General features: G+C 36.8%; 1 long non-coding RNA gene across 1 annotated transcript; it reads left to right on the forward strand.

The window, feature by feature from the left end:
• The first annotated feature begins 424 nt into the window (after positions 1 to 424).
• LOC148159903 (uncharacterized) lies at positions 425 to 1834 on the forward strand. The gene is made up of 2 exons (XR_015762750.1): positions 425 to 1064; positions 1117 to 1834. It is a non-coding gene; the product is annotated as an uncharacterized LOC148159903 (long non-coding RNA).
• The last annotated feature ends 16514 nt before the right edge of the window (positions 1835 to 18348 follow it).

Consider the following 18348-nt stretch of genomic DNA (forward strand, 5'->3'; position numbering starts at 1 on the left):
TAAATACAAGCAAGGTGGGGCCCAACGACCAAAATCTGAAAATATTTCACACCAGGACAAAGTTCTAAACACTTGTTTAATTCTGACCTCCAGAAAGCAAAACACAAGTCATATTGACTGACTGACTGATACTTTATTTTGTTTTTAATTATTATTATTCCAAGCTCCCAAATTACAGTATTGACTGTGATTAGAAAAAAAAGAAAAGCACTCCTTGAATCTGGGTTCCTTAGGTCTCAATCACACACACACACACACACGCACACACACACACACACACACACACGCACACACACACACACGCACACGCACACGCACACGCACACGCACACACACACACACACGCACACACACACACACACACACACACACGCACACACACCCACACACACCCAGACACACCCACACACACACACACACACACGCACACACACACACACACACCCCCCCTTGTCTGTATACACTACTGGGGACTAAAGACAAGACCATGCTTTCTGGGAACCCCCCTTTCTGAAAGTAGCACAGCTCTGCAAAAAATCAAGTAGCATGCTAGAGGGGCAGTGAACAAACATATCACTTAAAATTTGCAATAAGACTAACTAGAGTTCTCAACATGATAAGAACGTGGCTCTTGGGGACTTGTCAGGTTTTTAGTAATGTGTGGGGAAATAAATACACACTAATTCGTTTTTATTACATTCTTAGTACCTGTAGCACAGTTTCAGGTTCAAAATGCTTAGAGAGCCACTGCAATGCACAATGAAATCTACAATTTGGAATCAAGCAAAAAATAAATTGAGTGGGCACTCAAACTATGTTAAAATCTAGTATTGAGCAGCATACTGGAACCGCTTTGTTACATTTATTCTTTTAAAGAAGTTACATAAAAGGATTAAAATGATGCATACATTTCTACAGAATTTTTTTTTTCTTGCAAATTAGATCACAATTTTGTGTTCTTCTGATTGACTGTAAATCTCTTATCCAGGAACAACCTGTGATGATGAGAACTGTGAGGAGATGGGTTACAGGCAGCTGAAGAAGCCTTGTGTAATTGTTTTCAGGCCATCAACAGGAATGCACTCTGAGAACGTCAATCTTACCACGTTCTCAGAGTGCATTCCTCAGAATGGGAAAGACTAAATACATTTTTGCTTAAATAGAACCTCAAGAGAGCACTGAGATACATGCTCCTCCAGAGTCAGTGAGGACAAAAAATTAGTCAAGATTGTCAGAAGCAACTCAAAGTCAAGATTAAAGACTGTAAGAAGGCATAAAGGAGCACACTTGACACCAAGGTCCAGCAGAACAATAAATCAGAAATGAAAGAAATAAATAAATCACAAGCAGGAGGATCGAATAAACGAAAGTCTGGACAGAGCAATGACCTCAAGACATACTTCAAGAGGTTGAGTTCAATACCAGTTTTTAAGAGTAAAAAAAAAATATCATACATTAAATGAGTGGTCAGCAACACACAGGAAAACCGCATTGGACTTCACTCTTCTGATTGTTTTCCACTCTGTGCAGGGCAAGTCCCACTGCTGTCATTTTCGGGATACTGAGATAGTATGCAGTTGTTTTAAACACTTATCACAGTCTGCTTTCCCTTGAACTCAACAGGTGTTGATGAATTCCATCAAGATTTTTTTGACTGCAAGGACCTCTCTTTCATCTGAAGTTCCCTTCTTGCATGGTTGGCGACCTTTAAAACCAAAATAAATAACACATGTATAACAAATACAGCCCTGAAGTAATACAAGTAATTAAAGACGATGAAATGAAATTACCAAACCAAATCATACTTAGTGTTTAGTAAAATTGCAAAATACAATCATGACTAATTAGACCCATCATGCTAAAAAAAGATAAATACAACACCTAAACCAGTATCATTACAGAATTTTACTCATCATGGAAAGCTATTTTCTCAACAAAGCCAAAAAGAAACATTTGGAAACATTTAAAGTAATTATTAAAGTTGACAGAGCTAAGTTTCAAAATACATGAAGAATAATTCTTCATGAAAACAAATTGATACACAAAATACAACATTCTTCTTAAGTTCAAAGTTTATAGAGCATTTGAAGAAAATATTACATTTCTTCCAATATAACTGTACTGACAAATCTTTGAGACATCTCAGTTAAGACTAGAAGACCAATGACAAGAAGTTCTGACATAAATACCTTTTCCTTAGAGGACTTGGACTTGGGTGGAACTTGATCCAATGAGCCAACATGCTCAGCACCGACACCCTCAGTCATAATTGGTTCTTTGGCAACCTTAGGAAAAGAAGAAAAGTGATTCTTAATACTGTAAAAAGACTGGCTTACATTTGGGCAAATCCAATGACCACCTAAACAACAACATATAAAACCATTGACTAATCAAAAGAAATGCAGCTGTTGATTAGCATGGTACATTGTTGATGAATCTTAGCTGTAATGTTCAACTAAGAAACCATTTCTGGTTAAGTTTATCAGCGATCCTTCATCAAAATGTCTAAAATTTCTGTACCAATTTGACCGGTTCAAATGTTTACCTAAGATGACATCACATAATTGGCCTGTAAACATGTCTGCATTGTATTTTCTGATTTGAAACATACATGTTGTCTTAAGCCAGGTATGAGCAATGCTACTGAGGGCAAACAAGATCTGTAGTTACACAAACAGAGTTAAAATATTTGACCTAAAGAAACCTCAAACGGGGTCCCCACTTGTACTGTATACCAGAAATGTGTGCATGGCCCCAAACAGCCATCCCTGGAAACAAATACTTCAGCTGCTAAAGACCCCACAATGTAATCAAACCAGACTAGTGTGTGTTACCAGGACTACTCAAAGAAACCTGTTAAATTCAGAGCATTTGAGGAAAATATTGCATTTCTTCCAATATAACTGTACTGACAAATCTTTGAGACATCTCAGTTAAGACTAGAAGACCAATGACAAGAAGTTCTGACATAAATACCTTTTCCTTAGAGGACTTGGACTTGGGTGGAACTTGATCCAATGAGCCAACATGCTCAGCACCGACACCCTCAGTCATAATTGGTTCTTTGACAACCTTAGGAAAAGAAGAAAAGTGATTCTTAATACTGTAAAAAGACTGGCTTACATTTGGGCAAATCCAATGACCACCTAAACAACAACATATAAAACCATTGACTAATCAAAAGAAATGCAGCTGTTGATTAGCATGGTACATTGTTGATGAATCTTAGCTGTAATGTTCAACTAAGAAACCATTTCTGGTTCAGTTTATCAGCGATCCTTCATCAAAATGTCTAAAATTTCTGTACCAATTTGACCGGTTCAAATGTTTACCTAAGATGACATCACATAATTGGCCTGTAAACATGTCTGCATTGTATTTTCTGATTTGAAACATACATGTTGTCTTAAGCCAGGTATGAGCAATGCTACTGAGGGCAAACAAGATCTGTAGTTACACAAACAGAGTTAAAATATTTGACCTAAAGAAACCTCAAACGGGGTCCCCACTTGTACTGTATACCAGAAATGTGTGCATGGCCCCAAACAGCCATCCCTGGAAACAAATACTTCAGCTGCTAAAGACCCCACAATGTAATCAAACCAGACTAGTGTGTGTTACCAGGACTACTCAAAGAAACCTGTTAAATTCAGAGCATTTGAGGAAAATATTGCATTTCTTCCAATATAACTGTACTGACAAATCTTTGAGACATCTCAGTTAAGACTAGAAGACCAATGACAAGAAGTTCTGACATAAATACCTTTTCCTTAGAGGACTTGGACTTGGGTGGAACTTGATCCAATGAGCCAACATGCTCAGCACCGACACCCTCAGTCATAATTGGTTCTTTGACAACCTTAGGAAAAGAAGAAAAGTGATTCTTAATACTGTAAAAAGACTGGCTTACATTTGGGCAAATCCAATGACCACCTAAACAACAACATATAAAACCATTGACTAATCAAAAGAAATGCAGCTGTTGATTAGCATGGTACATTGTTGATGAATCTTAGCTGTAATGTTCAACTAAGAAACCATTTCTGGTTCAGTTTATCAGCGATCCTTCATCAAAATGTCTAAAATTTCTGTACCAATTTGACCGGTTCAAATGTTTACCTAAGATGACATCACATAATTGGCCTGTAAACATGTCTGCATTGTATTTTCTGATTTGAAACATACATGTTGTCTTAAGCCAGGTATGAGCAATGCTACTGAGGGCAAACAAGATCTGTAGTTACACAAACAGAGTTAAAATATTTGACCTAAAGAAACCTCAAACGGGGTCCCCACTTGTACTGTATACCAGAAATGTGTGCATGGCCCCAAACAGCCATCCCTGGAAACAAATACTTCAGCTGCTAAAGACCCCACAATGTAATCAAACCAGACTAGTGTGTGTTACCAGGACTACTCAAAGAAACCTGTTAAATTCAGAGCATTTGAGGAAAATATTGCATTTCTTCCAATATAACTGTACTGACAAATCTTTGAGACATCTCAGTTAAGACTAGAAGACCAATGACAAGAAGTTCTGACATAAATACCTTTTCCTTAGAGGACTTGGACTTGGGTGGAACTTGATCCAATGAGCCAACATGGTCAGCACCGACACCCTCAGTCATAATTGGTTCTTTGACAACCTTAGGAAAAGAAGAAAAGTGATTCTTAATACTGTAAAAAGACTGGCTTACATTTGGGCAAATCCAATGACCACCTAAACAACAACATATAAAACCATTGACTAATCAAAAGAAATGCAGCTGTTGATTAGCATGGTACATTGTTGATGAATCTTAGCTGTAATGTTCAACTAAGAAACCATTTCTGGTTCAGTTTATCAGCGATCCTTCATCAAAATGTCTAAAATTTCTGTACCAATTTGACCGGTTCAAATGTTTACCTAAGATGACATCACATAATTGGCCTGTAAACATGTCTGCATTGTATTTTCTGATTTGAAACATACATGTTGTCTTAAGCCAGGTATGAGCAATGCTACTGAGGGCAAACAAGATCTGTAGTTACACAAACAGAGTTAAAATATTTGACCTAAAGAAACCTCAAACGGGGTCCCCACTTGTACTGTATACCAGAAATGTGTGCATGGCCCCAAACAGCCATCCCTGGAAACAAATACTTCAGCTGCTAAAGACCCCACAATGTAATCAAACCAGACTAGTGTGTGTTACCAGGACTACTCAAAGAAACCTGTTAAATTCAGAGCATTTGAGGAAAATATTGCATTTCTTCCAATATAACTGTACTGACAAATCTTTGAGACATCTCAGTTAAGACTAGAAGACCAATGACAAGAAGTTCTGACATAAATACCTTTTCCTTAGAGGACTTGGACTTGGGTGGAACTTGATCCAATGAGCCAACATGCTCAGCACCGACACCCTCAGTCATAATTGGTTCTTTGACAACCTTAGGAAAAGAAGAAAAGTGATTCTTAATACTGTAAAAAGACTGGCTTACATTTGGGCAAATCCAATGACCACCTAAATAACAACATATAAAACCATTGACTAATCAAAAGAAATGCAGCTGTTGATTAGCATGGTACATTGTTGATGAATCTTAGCTGTAATGTTCAACTAAGAAACCATTTCTGGTTCAGTTTATCAGCGATCCTTCATCAAAATGTCTAAAATTTCTGTACCAATTTGACCGGTTCAAATGTTTACCTAAGATGACATCACATAATTGGCCTGTAAACATGTCTGCATTGTATTTTCTGATTTGAAACATACATGTTGTCTTAAGCCAGGTATGAGCAATGCTACTGAGGGCAAACAAGATCTGTAGTTACACAAACAGAGTTAAAATATTTGACCTAAAGAAACCTCAAACGGGGTCCCCACTTGTACTGTATACCAGAAATGTGTGCATGGCCCCAAACAGCCATCCCTGGAAACAAATACTTCAGCTGCTAAAGACCCCACAATGTAATCAAACCAGACTAGTGTGTGTTACCAGGACTACTCAAAGAAACCTGTTAAATTCAGAGCATTTGAGGAAAATATTGCATTTCTTCCAATATAACTGTACTGACAAATCTTTGAGACATCTCAGTTAAGACTAGAAGACCAATGACAAGAAGTTCTGACATAAATACCTTTTCCTTAGAGGACTTGGACTTGGGTGGAACTTGATCCAATGAGCCAACATGCTCAGCACCGACACCCTCAGTCATAATTGGTTCTTTGACAACCTTAGGAAAAGAAGAAAAGTGATTCTTAATACTGTAAAAAGACTGGCTTACATTTGGGCAAATCCAATGACCACCTAAACAACAACATATAAAACCATTGACTAATCAAAAGAAATGCAGCTGTTGATTAGCATGGTACATTGTTGATGAATCTTAGCTGTAATGTTCAACTAAGAAACCATTTCTGGTTCAGTTTATCAGCGATCCTTCATCAAAATGTCTAAAATTTCTGTACCAATTTGACCGGTTCAAATGTTTACCTAAGATGACATCACATAATTGGCCTGTAAACATGTCTGCATTGTATTTTCTGATTTGAAACATACATGTTGTCTTAAGCCAGGTATGAGCAATGCTACTGAGGGCAAACGAGATCTGTAGTTACACAAACAGAGTTAAAATATTTGACCTAAAGAAACCTCAAACGGGGTCCCCACTTGTACTGTATACCAGAAATGTGTGCATGGCCCCAAACAGCCATCCCTGGAAACAAATACTTCAGCTGCTAAAGACCCCACAATGTAATCAAACCAGACTAGTGTGTGTTACCAGGACTACTCAAAGAAACCTGTTAAATTCAGAGCATTTGAGGAAAATATTGCATTTCTTCCAATATAACTGTACTGACAAATCTTTGAGACATCTCAGTTAAGACTAGAAGACCAATGACAAGAAGTTCTGACATAAATACCTTTTCCTTAGAGGACTTGGACTTGGGTGGAACTTGATCCAATGAGCCAACATGGTCAGCACCGACACCCTCAGTCATAATTGGTTCTTTGACAACCTTAGGAAAAGAAGAAAAGTGATTCTTAATACTGTAAAAAGACTGGCTTACATTTGGGCAAATCCAATGACCACCTAAACAACAACATATAAAACCATTGACTAATCAAAAGAAATGCAGCTGTTGATTAGCATGGTACATTGTTGATGAATCTTAGCTGTAATGTTCAACTAAGAAACCATTTCTGGTTCAGTTTATCAGCGATCCTTCATCAAAATGTCTAAAATTTCTGTACCAATTTGACCGGTTCAAATGTTTACCTAAGATGACATCACATAATTGGCCTGTAAACATGTCTGCATTGTATTTTCTGATTTGAAACATACATGTTGTCTTAAGCCAGGTATGAGCAATGCTACTGAGGGCAAACAAGATCTGTAGTTACACAAACAGAGTTAAAATATTTGACCTAAAGAAACCTCAAACGGGGTCCCCACTTGTACTGTATACCAGAAATGTGTGCATGGCCCCAAACAGCCATCCCTGGAAACAAATACTTCAGCTGCTAAAGACCCCACAATGTAATCAAACCAGACTAGTGTGTGTTACCAGGACTACTCAAAGAAACCTGTTAAATTCAGAGCATTTGAGGAAAATATTGCATTTCTTCCAATATAACTGTACTGACAAATCTTTGAGACATCTCAGTTAAGACTAGAAGACCAATGACAAGAAGTTCTGACATAAATACCTTTTCCTTAGAGGACTTGGACTTGGGTGGAACTTGATCCAATGAGCCAACATGGTCAGCACCGACACCCTCAGTCATAATTGGTTCTTTGACAACCTTAGGAAAAGAAGAAAAGTGATTCTTAATACTGTAAAAAGACTGGCTTACATTTGGGCAAATCCAATGACCACCTAAACAACAACATATAAAACCATTGACTAATCAAAAGAAATGCAGCTGTTGATTAGCATGGTACATTGTTGATGAATCTTAGCTGTAATGTTCAACTAAGAAACCATTTCTGGTTCAGTTTATCAGCGATCCTTCATCAAAATGTCTAAAATTTCTGTACCAATTTGACCGGTTCAAATGTTTACCTAAGATGACATCACATAATTGGCCTGTAAACATGTCTGCATTGTATTTTCTGATTTGAAACATACATGTTGTCTTAAGCCAGGTATGAGCAATGCTACTGAGGGCAAACAAGATCTGTAGTTACACAAACAGAGTTAAAATATTTGACCTAAAGAAACCTCAAACGGGGTCCCCACTTGTACTGTATACCAGAAATGTGTGCATGGCCCCAAACAGCCATCCCTGGAAACAAATACTTCAGCTGCTAAAGACCCCACAATGTAATCAAACCAGACTAGTGTGTGTTACCAGGACTACTCAAAGAAACCTGTTAAATTCAGAGCATTTGAGGAAAATATTGCATTTCTTCCAATATAACTGTACTGACAAATCTTTGAGACATCTCAGTTAAGACTAGAAGACCAATGACAAGAAGTTCTGACATAAATACCTTTTCCTTAGAGGACTTGGACTTGGGTGGAACTTGATCCAATGAGCCAACATGCTCAGCACCGACACCCTCAGTCATAATTGGTTCTTTGACAACCTTAGGAAAAGAAGAAAAGTGATTCTTAATACTGTAAAAAGACTGGCTTACATTTGGGCAAATCCAATGACCACCTAAACAACAACATATAAAACCATTGACTAATCAAAAGAAATGCAGCTGTTGATTAGCATGGTACATTGTTGATGAATCTTAGCTGTAATGTTCAACTAAGAAACCATTTCTGGTTCAGTTTATCAGCGATCCTTCATCAAAATGTCTAAAATTTCTGTACCAATTTGACCGGTTCAAATGTTTACCTAAGATGACATCACATAATTGGCCTGTAAACATGTCTGCATTGTATTTTCTGATTTGAAACATACATGTTGTCTTAAGCCAGGTATGAGCAATGCTACTGAGGGCAGACAAGATCTGTAGTTACACAAACAGAGTTAAAATATTTGACCTAAAGAAATCTCAAACGGGGTCCCCACTTGTACTGTATATCAGAAATGTGTGCATGGCCCCAAACAGCCAGTCCATGGAAACAAATACTTCAGCTGCTAAAGACCCCACAATGTAATCAAACCAGACTAGTGTGTGTTACCAGGACTACTCAACGAAACCTGTTAAATTCAGAGCATTTGAGGAAAATATTGCATTTCTTCCAATATAACTGTACTGACAAATCTTTGAGACATCTCAGTTAAGACTAGAAGACCAATGACAAGAAGTTCTGACATAAATACCTTTTCCTTAGAGGACTTGGACTTGGGTGGAACTTGATCCAATGAGCCAACATGGTCAGCACCGACACCCTCAGTCATAATTGGTTCTTTGACAACCTTAGGAAAAGAAGAAAAGTGATTCTTAATACTGTAAAAAGACTGGCTTACATTTGGGCAAATCCAATGACCACCTAAACAACAACATATAAAACCATTGACTAATCAAAAGAAATGCAGCTGTTGATTAGCATGGTACATTGTTGATGAATCTTAGCTGTAATGTTCAACTAAGAAACCATTTCTGGTTCAGTTTATCAGCGATCCTTCATCAAAATGTCTAAAATTTCTGTACCAATTTGACCGGTTCAAATGTTTACCTAAGATGACATCACATAATTGGCCTGTAAACATGTCTGCATTGTATTTTCTGATTTGAAACATACATGTTGTCTTAAGCCAGGTATGAGCAATGCTACTGAGGGCAAACAAGATCTGTAGTTACACAAACAGAGTTAAAATATTTGACCTAAAGAAACCTCAAACGGGGTCCCCACTTGTACTGTATACCAGAAATGTGTGCATGGCCCCAAACAGCCATCCCTGGAAACAAATACTTCAGCTGCTAAAGACCCCACAATGTACCGGGTAATCAAACCAGACTAGTGTGTGTTACCAGGACTACTCAAAGAAACCTGTTAAATTCAGAGCATTTGAAGAAAATATTACAATTCTTCTAATATAACTGTACTGACAAATCTCTGAGACATCTCAGTTAAGACTAGAAGACCAATGACAAGAAGTTCTGACATAAATACCTTTTCCTTAGAGGACTTGGACTTGGGTGTAACTTGATCCATTGAGCCAACATGCTCAGCACCGACACCCTCAGTCATAATTGGTTCTTTGACAACCTTAGGAAAAGAAGAAAAGTAACTCTTAATACTGTAACAAGACTGGCTTACATTTGGGCAAATCCAATGACCACCTAAACAACATTAAACAAGCCATTCACTATTCAAAAGAAATGCAGCTGTCGATTAGCATGGTACATTGTTGATGAATCACAGCTGTAATTTTCGACAAAGAAACCATTTCTGGTTCGGTGTGGCAGTGATCCTTCATCAAAAAGTTTCAAATTTATCTTACTTAAACCTAGAACTCTACGTCGGGACACAAGGAAAACAGCTTGCATGACAGGTAGCTAACGCCATCTTGTTAACATAAACTGAAGTAAATCTTCAATTTACTTCTGTTGTATGCCTTTGTTTCGCCTTACAGATTTTTAAAAAGAAGCTCGGCTAGTCTCACCATCCATTAAATCTTTTAACTAAACCGGTACATTAAAATACATTTAAAATAAGAGTAATTACTTACCCTTCTGGGTGGTGAGCTGCTTTGCCCAGGGCTCTTTGTGAGTTCATTTAAAAGTGCGCTTCTTTTGTCACTCAGCGCGGCCCGGGTGGAGACAAGTAAAACACAAACTACGAGCTTCCACCCGTCCGGTATGTCTTGGTCTTTAAATCCAAATGATTCAATTATAAAGTAATTTAAAAGGACTGAGCGTTTGACTTGATGGATTGGACAATAATTAACTATTTACGGTTTTAAAAGTAATTTGTTTTAAAAGCAGTTGGAATGCAAAGAATTGTAAATTTGTAATTGATAAGTGAGGATTTTTTTCCTCCTGTCTTGTTTCGGCCTCCTTAAGTTTCTGTTATGTGTTTACATGTAATAGGTACAATCTGTTTCAAAGTTATTAGTTATTAGTTTTCACAAAGCACATATTTTTTTCCCAATTTCTTTGTTTGATTTTAAATAAATTATATCAATTGGTACATTGCTGCAAATGACTATATCTGAAGAAGTGTGGTGGATTAAACTCGGCTTACTTAAGTGCTTGTACCCCTGCTCTCAACATTGATGAAGCATGTTGTACCAAACATGTGTTAGCCATAGCATACATTTACATGGTATATTAAATTAAATTTTATTCAGTTTAAAATACTTTAATTAAATATAAATGAATTAACTATTTTTTAAATACAATTAAGTTTTTTATGTGCCACTTGCACCTATGTATGAATCATTGAAACATTGTCCATTATTAATTTACTAACTACTGAATGACATCAAACTAGGAATTATAGAGCCCGCTCATTCTGCCCCAGATGTCCACATTGTTGGTTACTATATTTATTGCTGAAAGATTAAATTTCTTTTCTCCCAAACCAATAGTCTCATTCAGATCAAGAGGAAGGGTTGATCTTTCCAACTGCTATTTTCTCTTTCTGGTACACTTGTGGCTTTCTGTAGAGTTGGTTTTATGTTCATCTTTTGGTATCGATTCTGCCTTCGAGCAAATGGTTTTCTGAGTGTAAATGTCTGGTTACCTGATTCTTTAGATATTTTGTATTTCTTAACTATTTCATCAGTCCATCAATCAAGTTTATTTGTATAGCACATTTCAGCAACAAGGCAGTTCAAAGTGGTTTATGTAATTAAAACACAAAATACAAATTCATAGAACACACAGTCTACAATGAAAACTTTTTAACTATTTTTAAGATTCTGAGGATTCAGGTCAGAGTCCTTCACTACTCTCAGATTTAGGACTTGATCTCTAGTTTCTACCTGTAATAACTGAAGTTGTGTGCTGACTCTAGGTCATTCCTTTTTATGTCCAAGGATAACTTCAGTTTTGTTTCTGTTCAGCTGGATAAAGTTTTGACACATCCAGCCATTTTTTCTAAGCATCTTTTCAGTGCTTGAATGGGTTCTGAGTCACCTAATGACATTGTAATGTAGAGCTGTCTATCATCTGGCATAGGTTTATAATCTCTTCTAAGCTTTTGTAGTTTAGTGTATGCATCCTAGTAATGCCAGGATGCATACTAGGATGCATACCTAGGATGCATACCTAGTAGTAGATCTTAGATCTTGCCAAGATCTAAGATCTTGGCAAGATCTTAGATCTTGCCAAGATCTAAGATCAGGACCACCCTCTACTGTCAGATCCACCAATGTTATCTGAGGTGAAAAATTGTTATTCTGACAAAATATGTTCCTCAGAATGCCCCATGTCTTAATAGTATTAGTAATTAGAAAGTTATCTTTGACAATGAGTGGGAATTCTCGGTTTTGTTTAACATATTTATAGGGTGACAAAGTTTACAAACACTTTCCTCGATCTCAAGCCATTACAGTGTTTTTGGGTAGCCCACACTGAAATAATTCTTACATGTAAAGACAGTACATAGTTTTCAACCCTGGGCAGGCCCTATCAACTCAAGGTTTAGGGAAGTTGTAAGACTTTAGTTTTAATTTTAAATTTTCTACCTGAACAAATAAATTCTGATATTGCTTTATTGATTCCAGCTAAATCTTTAGAGTCAATAAACAAAAACAACATAGACATTGGATAAATTAAATTAGGGTGAATTATCACCTTAATAAGGCTAACTCCCCCCAGAAAGGATAAGGGGAGCTTCTTCCATCTCACCAACTTATCCTTAATATGAATAATTGTAGGACTGATGTTTTCGGAGTACAGCTGACTAATTCTAGATCCAATTCGTTTTCCTAGATATTTTAATCTTGTAGGAGCCCATCAAAATGGCTTGATGAATACTGATTTTCCCTGGTCACAAGCATTTAAAGGCATTATTTCTGATTACTATAATTTACCTTATACCCAGATATTTTACCAAATTTTGTTGACACAATCAATTAGAGCCGAGGTAGATTTCACAGGGTCTGTCAAAGTTTAAATTATATCATCAGCGTATAATAATATTTTATATTTTATACAATTTTGTTCCTATTAATATACCTTTAATATTATTGCTTTGTCTAATTGCAATTGCAAGTGGCACTACATCCAAAGAGAAAAGTAGCAGAGAAAGACAGCTTCCTGCGCCGTCCCCATTTCCAGGCCACAGGGTGTTGACAAGAGGCTATTTGTCAAGATGGATACTGTGGGCTTTTTATAATGAAGTTTTATCCAGTTTATAAAATTTTCTCAAAGTCCAAATCTTCTAAGCAGTTCAAACATATACTCCAGTTTGACACAGTCAAAGGCATTCTCAGCATCCATTGAGACAATGATGCCTGGTATTTCTGTCTGATTTTTGGTCACTATAACTGGGTTTACTTTTAAATGATGAGGTCATAGCTCCATCTCCCTCTCTACCCTGAATGAGCCTTACTCTCACAAATAAACATGCTGCCATTCTGCAGTCTTGTCAGATCTGAAATGGAAAAACCCGCCAAACTAATTTTAGTGTTAAGGATATTAAAATAAATCTTATGAAAATCCTCAGTTTCCTGTCAGCTCTGGAACAAGTTGTTTGATTTAATTTTCCACATCTATGGTCCATAACAAAGTTATTATTTTCAAGTTATCTACCATTATACTGTTGATAGTTGCTCTTAGTCATTTTTTCTGAATAGTATGTAAAATTAGCCCAATGTATTTGTAGTCAGGCAAAAACAGTAAATGTATAGTTTGCTTGAAAATGTACATTTGTGTAGTTATTCAAGTTTTATTTCTTTTGACTTGGTTTTTAGACACTACTACAAAGGAAGGTCTTGTGGCAATAAACTACTGACTTTATTTAAACAACATGGGCAGAAATATTCAACTAAAATTACACAAAATTAAACAAAACATTTTAATGACGACATGAATGAAAAAAATGGGAGAGCTGTACATTTTCCATTCCCTTTGAACTGAATTAGTTCCTGATGTTACCACAAGTCAGAAGCAATCATTTAAAGAATCATTTAATATAATTTAAGACAATAAAGTTTTTACGTATCAGTAATTAATGATGGTCTGAAGAGACAATGGTATTTTGACAAGACTTTTACCCTACAGTTTCTGCATGTATAAAACTAAATTATGCTGGTATATGAAGATTATGGCGGTTTCAGTAATAAGCTACCATGTCCTAAAATACTTTTTTTTTTTTTACAGATTTTTAAGAATATTTACTACATTAATGACATAAATGTCAATGTAACACTAAGCAAGTTAACAACCAATCTGCAATAACGCTAATGATTCCAAATGTGAAGGTTATAAATCAACAAATAGTAAATAAAACTATTTCAAGTCATTTAAAACAATCCGCAAAAGTAGATTTTTATTTGTCCCTTCAATGTCACTAAAGTCAGATTAGTGTGTATAGTGTGTGTAAGTGTGTGTTCCTGCAGTACCACAACCCACCACTAGAGGCCGATACTGAGTGACTATCGTATACACACTTATACACAAACAGTTGGTTTTTGTGAATTCTAAGGACTTGTCTGAAAATTTGACAGAGCATCCTCCTGACCTTCTTTTCATTGAATTCAATGCAAACTTTGTGGGGACCAGGTTTTTGGTCCCCACAAAAAATTTGGTCCCCACACCGTGAGTGTGCTGTCTTGCTTTGGTCCCCTCTATGTAGCAAAAACAAACACACACACACACACACACACACACACACACACACACACACACACACACACACACAGAAAGCTTCTTGCTCATCTCACTGTTCTCTTTCCTCCTGCAGCTCATCTTATAGCCTTTGTTAACATAAAGAGGCACTGCAGCCCAATGATGTCACAGTAGGTTCCAGCCAGCTCTGCCCATGTTACTGCTAAATCCCCCCTGACAGGTGTTTTGTCTTTAGTTTGGAGCTGCTCTGTAAACAGGCAACAGTATTTGAGACAGAGAGCAACTTGGAAAGAGTTTACTTAGTGATGTTAGATGGTTTATTTCATGAGATTTTAGATTTATGGCTTTGCTCAGGAATGAGCGTTTTTGAATAGCACAACTTCCAATGTTCACAAACCTGGAATTTATTCAAATTTTGTCATGTAATAACAAACGTCCATGTATTTTATTGGATTTTATATGGTGGATTATTACAAAGTACCCAATGATTGTGAAATGGAAGAAAAGGACACGCGGTTGTCAAACAGGGTTAGTGTAGCATGCCTATATCTTCAGCCTCCCTGAGTACAGGCTTGTTGAACCATTTGGTGCAGCCACTTATTGGCACATAACTCATTTGAGTTGCCTGCATCATGCATAGCAGAGATACAGTGTCCGACATTTGTACTGTACAATATACAGCGGTGTTTTCAGGGTATAGTACAACATAGCAGTACGTATTTTCTTTCTTCTTCACAATTCTTTACTTTATAACCTGAATATCAAATGAAGTGTCGTGTCATGATAGATCAACAGCATGCCCTTCCAACGTCTAACACCAACACAGCCGTTTTGTCAAAAGGTGTGAAACATTTGAGAGAAGCCGTTATGTTCTTGCTCTGATGCTTCACATAAATCCATTTTGTTCAGAATCCTGGTGTCACAGGTCATTAAGAACATAATCTGTATTATCAGTGTTCAATGCAGCACCTAATGCAGCCGTTTATGTCCACTTTCTTCAGTGAGCAGGTTAAACTAATACTTAAGAATTTGAGTCAAACATGTTAGTTTCATCATATGTCCCTGTAGATGCTGATCAAATCTGCATGAAAGATTCTGAAACACAATTCTTATATGTTTAATGTAAATATGCAATGGATGTAGCAACTATATATCCATTTCCTCAAAGTTTTATGGCTGGCGTACCGGTGAAATATGTTGCAGGATATTTGTTTTGAAGATTACAATCAGCATTAGTCTCAGATTCCCATCTGTGACTAATGCTGCTGTGCTGGTTTTCACCTTGGAAGCAGGCCTGCATCCCTTACAGGTTTTTTTTTCTTTTTTCTCTTTGTTTCTGGTTTAGTTTACCTGTTAAAACTGGTTAGTTGAGGAAGCCATTTAGGGGACGTGTCATACATGTAGAAGATCAAAGTTGAACTCTGTGATCTACATGCTAGACATTTAATGCAGCAAAACATAAACAGTGAAATGAGTTGATGGGAACATGAATTAATAAATGGCAATACTGGAAGAAAATGTTCAAATAACTAGAGAGAGGGATGGAGGTTGTCCTTTTATCAGAACAAACCTCCTAAACATACAACTGAAGATGCAATGGAATGGATGGATTCATAGAATGGCCAAGTAAAACTCTGGATCTAAATTCAATTTAAAATTTAAGGTAAGACTCAACATTTACAGAAGCTCTCCATCTACTCTGCCTGAGCTTGAACTTGTTTGCAAAGAAGACTGGGCAAAATATTCAGCTAGATGCACAAATCAGGTAGAAGCACACCTAAAGGGAGGGAGCATTTTTGCTTCCTCAGACAACTGTTCTCACTGAATGTGTACTGCAAGCTGCAGATCTGGATGAGTGAAGAAGAAGAAGAAGAAGCAGAAATGCGATGAATACTGGCGCCTTAAATAACCTCTCTGTATGAACATGAGAAAATGAGAGGAAGTCATCACAGTAAAATTAAAATAATGAAGCAAACGAGTGGCAAAAAGAGCAACGATCATATATATATCACAACGTGATCACACAGTAATGTTTAAAGAAAATCACACACTGAAAAGTAACTGAATCTTTGTATTTGACAGTGAAAATAACTTGAGATTTTTTTTCCGTTTGAAAAAGCATGTTAGAAAACTAATAAAGTAAAAGAGAAGAGAGATGCAACAACAGGAAATAAAACAAGCCAAGACAAGGTCATAACTCAAAAGAACAGGGGGAACAGGAAACCAAAAAGCAAACAATATGCAAGGCAGAAATGATGGGGAGAAAGATAAATGCAAGAAACATGTTTAAAAATATGCATGAAAAGTATAGGTTATACTTTATTATGTATTAATACCCCTCATACCTTTAGACATTTTATTTTGTTACTACCTAATCTAATTTATTTTTTTATGTATCTAGCATAGTTTTGCAATGCATGTATTTTTTATTGCTATTTTATATTTTATTCTTAACATTATTTTCTAATGGGTGAAGCTGAAACACAAATTTACAATAAGGGATTCAAATTATTCTGATTATATATATATATTTTTTGTTGTTGTTGTTGTTGTTGTTGTTCCAAAGTCACCTAATAGAAATGAAGATGAAGAAATGAAAAGAAAAGAAGAAAGATTTCATGTGTAGAAACAGCAGTATTATTTTTGCTATGTCACAAAATGAAGAAAAATCCACAGGGTGTTCAAAGTTTTGCAGTTTAGTGTAATAACAACAATGACACAAAAAGTAAAACGTATGACTTTCAACTAAGAGCCAGGATTTTGGCTGAATATTTTTGCTGAATATGTTCCGTCTTGGTTTCTCCACCAATGTATTTGCACCACTGGATCTAAAAAGCAACAACATCAAGAAACAACAGAAATTACCCAGAATCCCCTGGTAAAATTTTGATCATCTCGTGTTCTATGTGAATGATACTGTGACAGATAATCTGTCGCTGTCACACTTAGTTTTGGCTTCAACTTGCAGAACTGAGCCAGACATCGGCTTTATCAGATATGTGGCCCAAATAGTTCCAGATCCACATTGCTCCATGTCTGCCTTTGGTAATTTCCTTTTTGCTGAAGCATGAAACCAACCCTCTTCGCTATCATTCTTCCAACATGTTTGTTGGCAGGATTTTTCAGATACATGATCACAGGATCACAGGCATCAAGTTGCTCATGGCAACCTGGGCGCATTTGCTAATTAAAAAGATTTCAGGGGAGGAGAAAGTGAAGAGAGATCAAGGAGAAGGTGGCAATCAGTTGGAAGCAGTTGGGAGAAAAAATGACACACAAGCTGAAAATGAGAACAAAATGAAGTAATGAGAGAATCAAGGGAGGCAGGAACAAGAAACTCCAGACAAGCCGGGATGTCGATTTAAAATCTGAGCAGCATTTAGCGGATTGGCCTCACTGCTGCTCACGGCTCCCAGACGCAGGGAAAAAAATAGCCAACTGTGGATTGAAGTCAGAGATCAAGCTGGTGTTTAAATTCACTGCTGCAGTTTCACACTCCGCTACTCCTCTGCAGACATTCCCTCTTTGTTCAAACACAACCTGGACTCAAACATACCGGAGCTCGTATTATGTGTTGTTCATTAATAGTTCATGTTTTGGTGGAAACATTTCATTCACACTTTACCCTCAGTGACTGCCAAAAAACCTGCTCT

This window comes from Poecilia mexicana, unplaced genomic scaffold, assembly GCF_051168715.1.
Source record: "Poecilia mexicana isolate PSO_F unplaced genomic scaffold, ASM5116871v1 scaffold_4, whole genome shotgun sequence".
NCBI classification, from domain to species: Eukaryota; Metazoa; Chordata; class Actinopteri; order Cyprinodontiformes; family Poeciliidae; genus Poecilia; species Poecilia mexicana.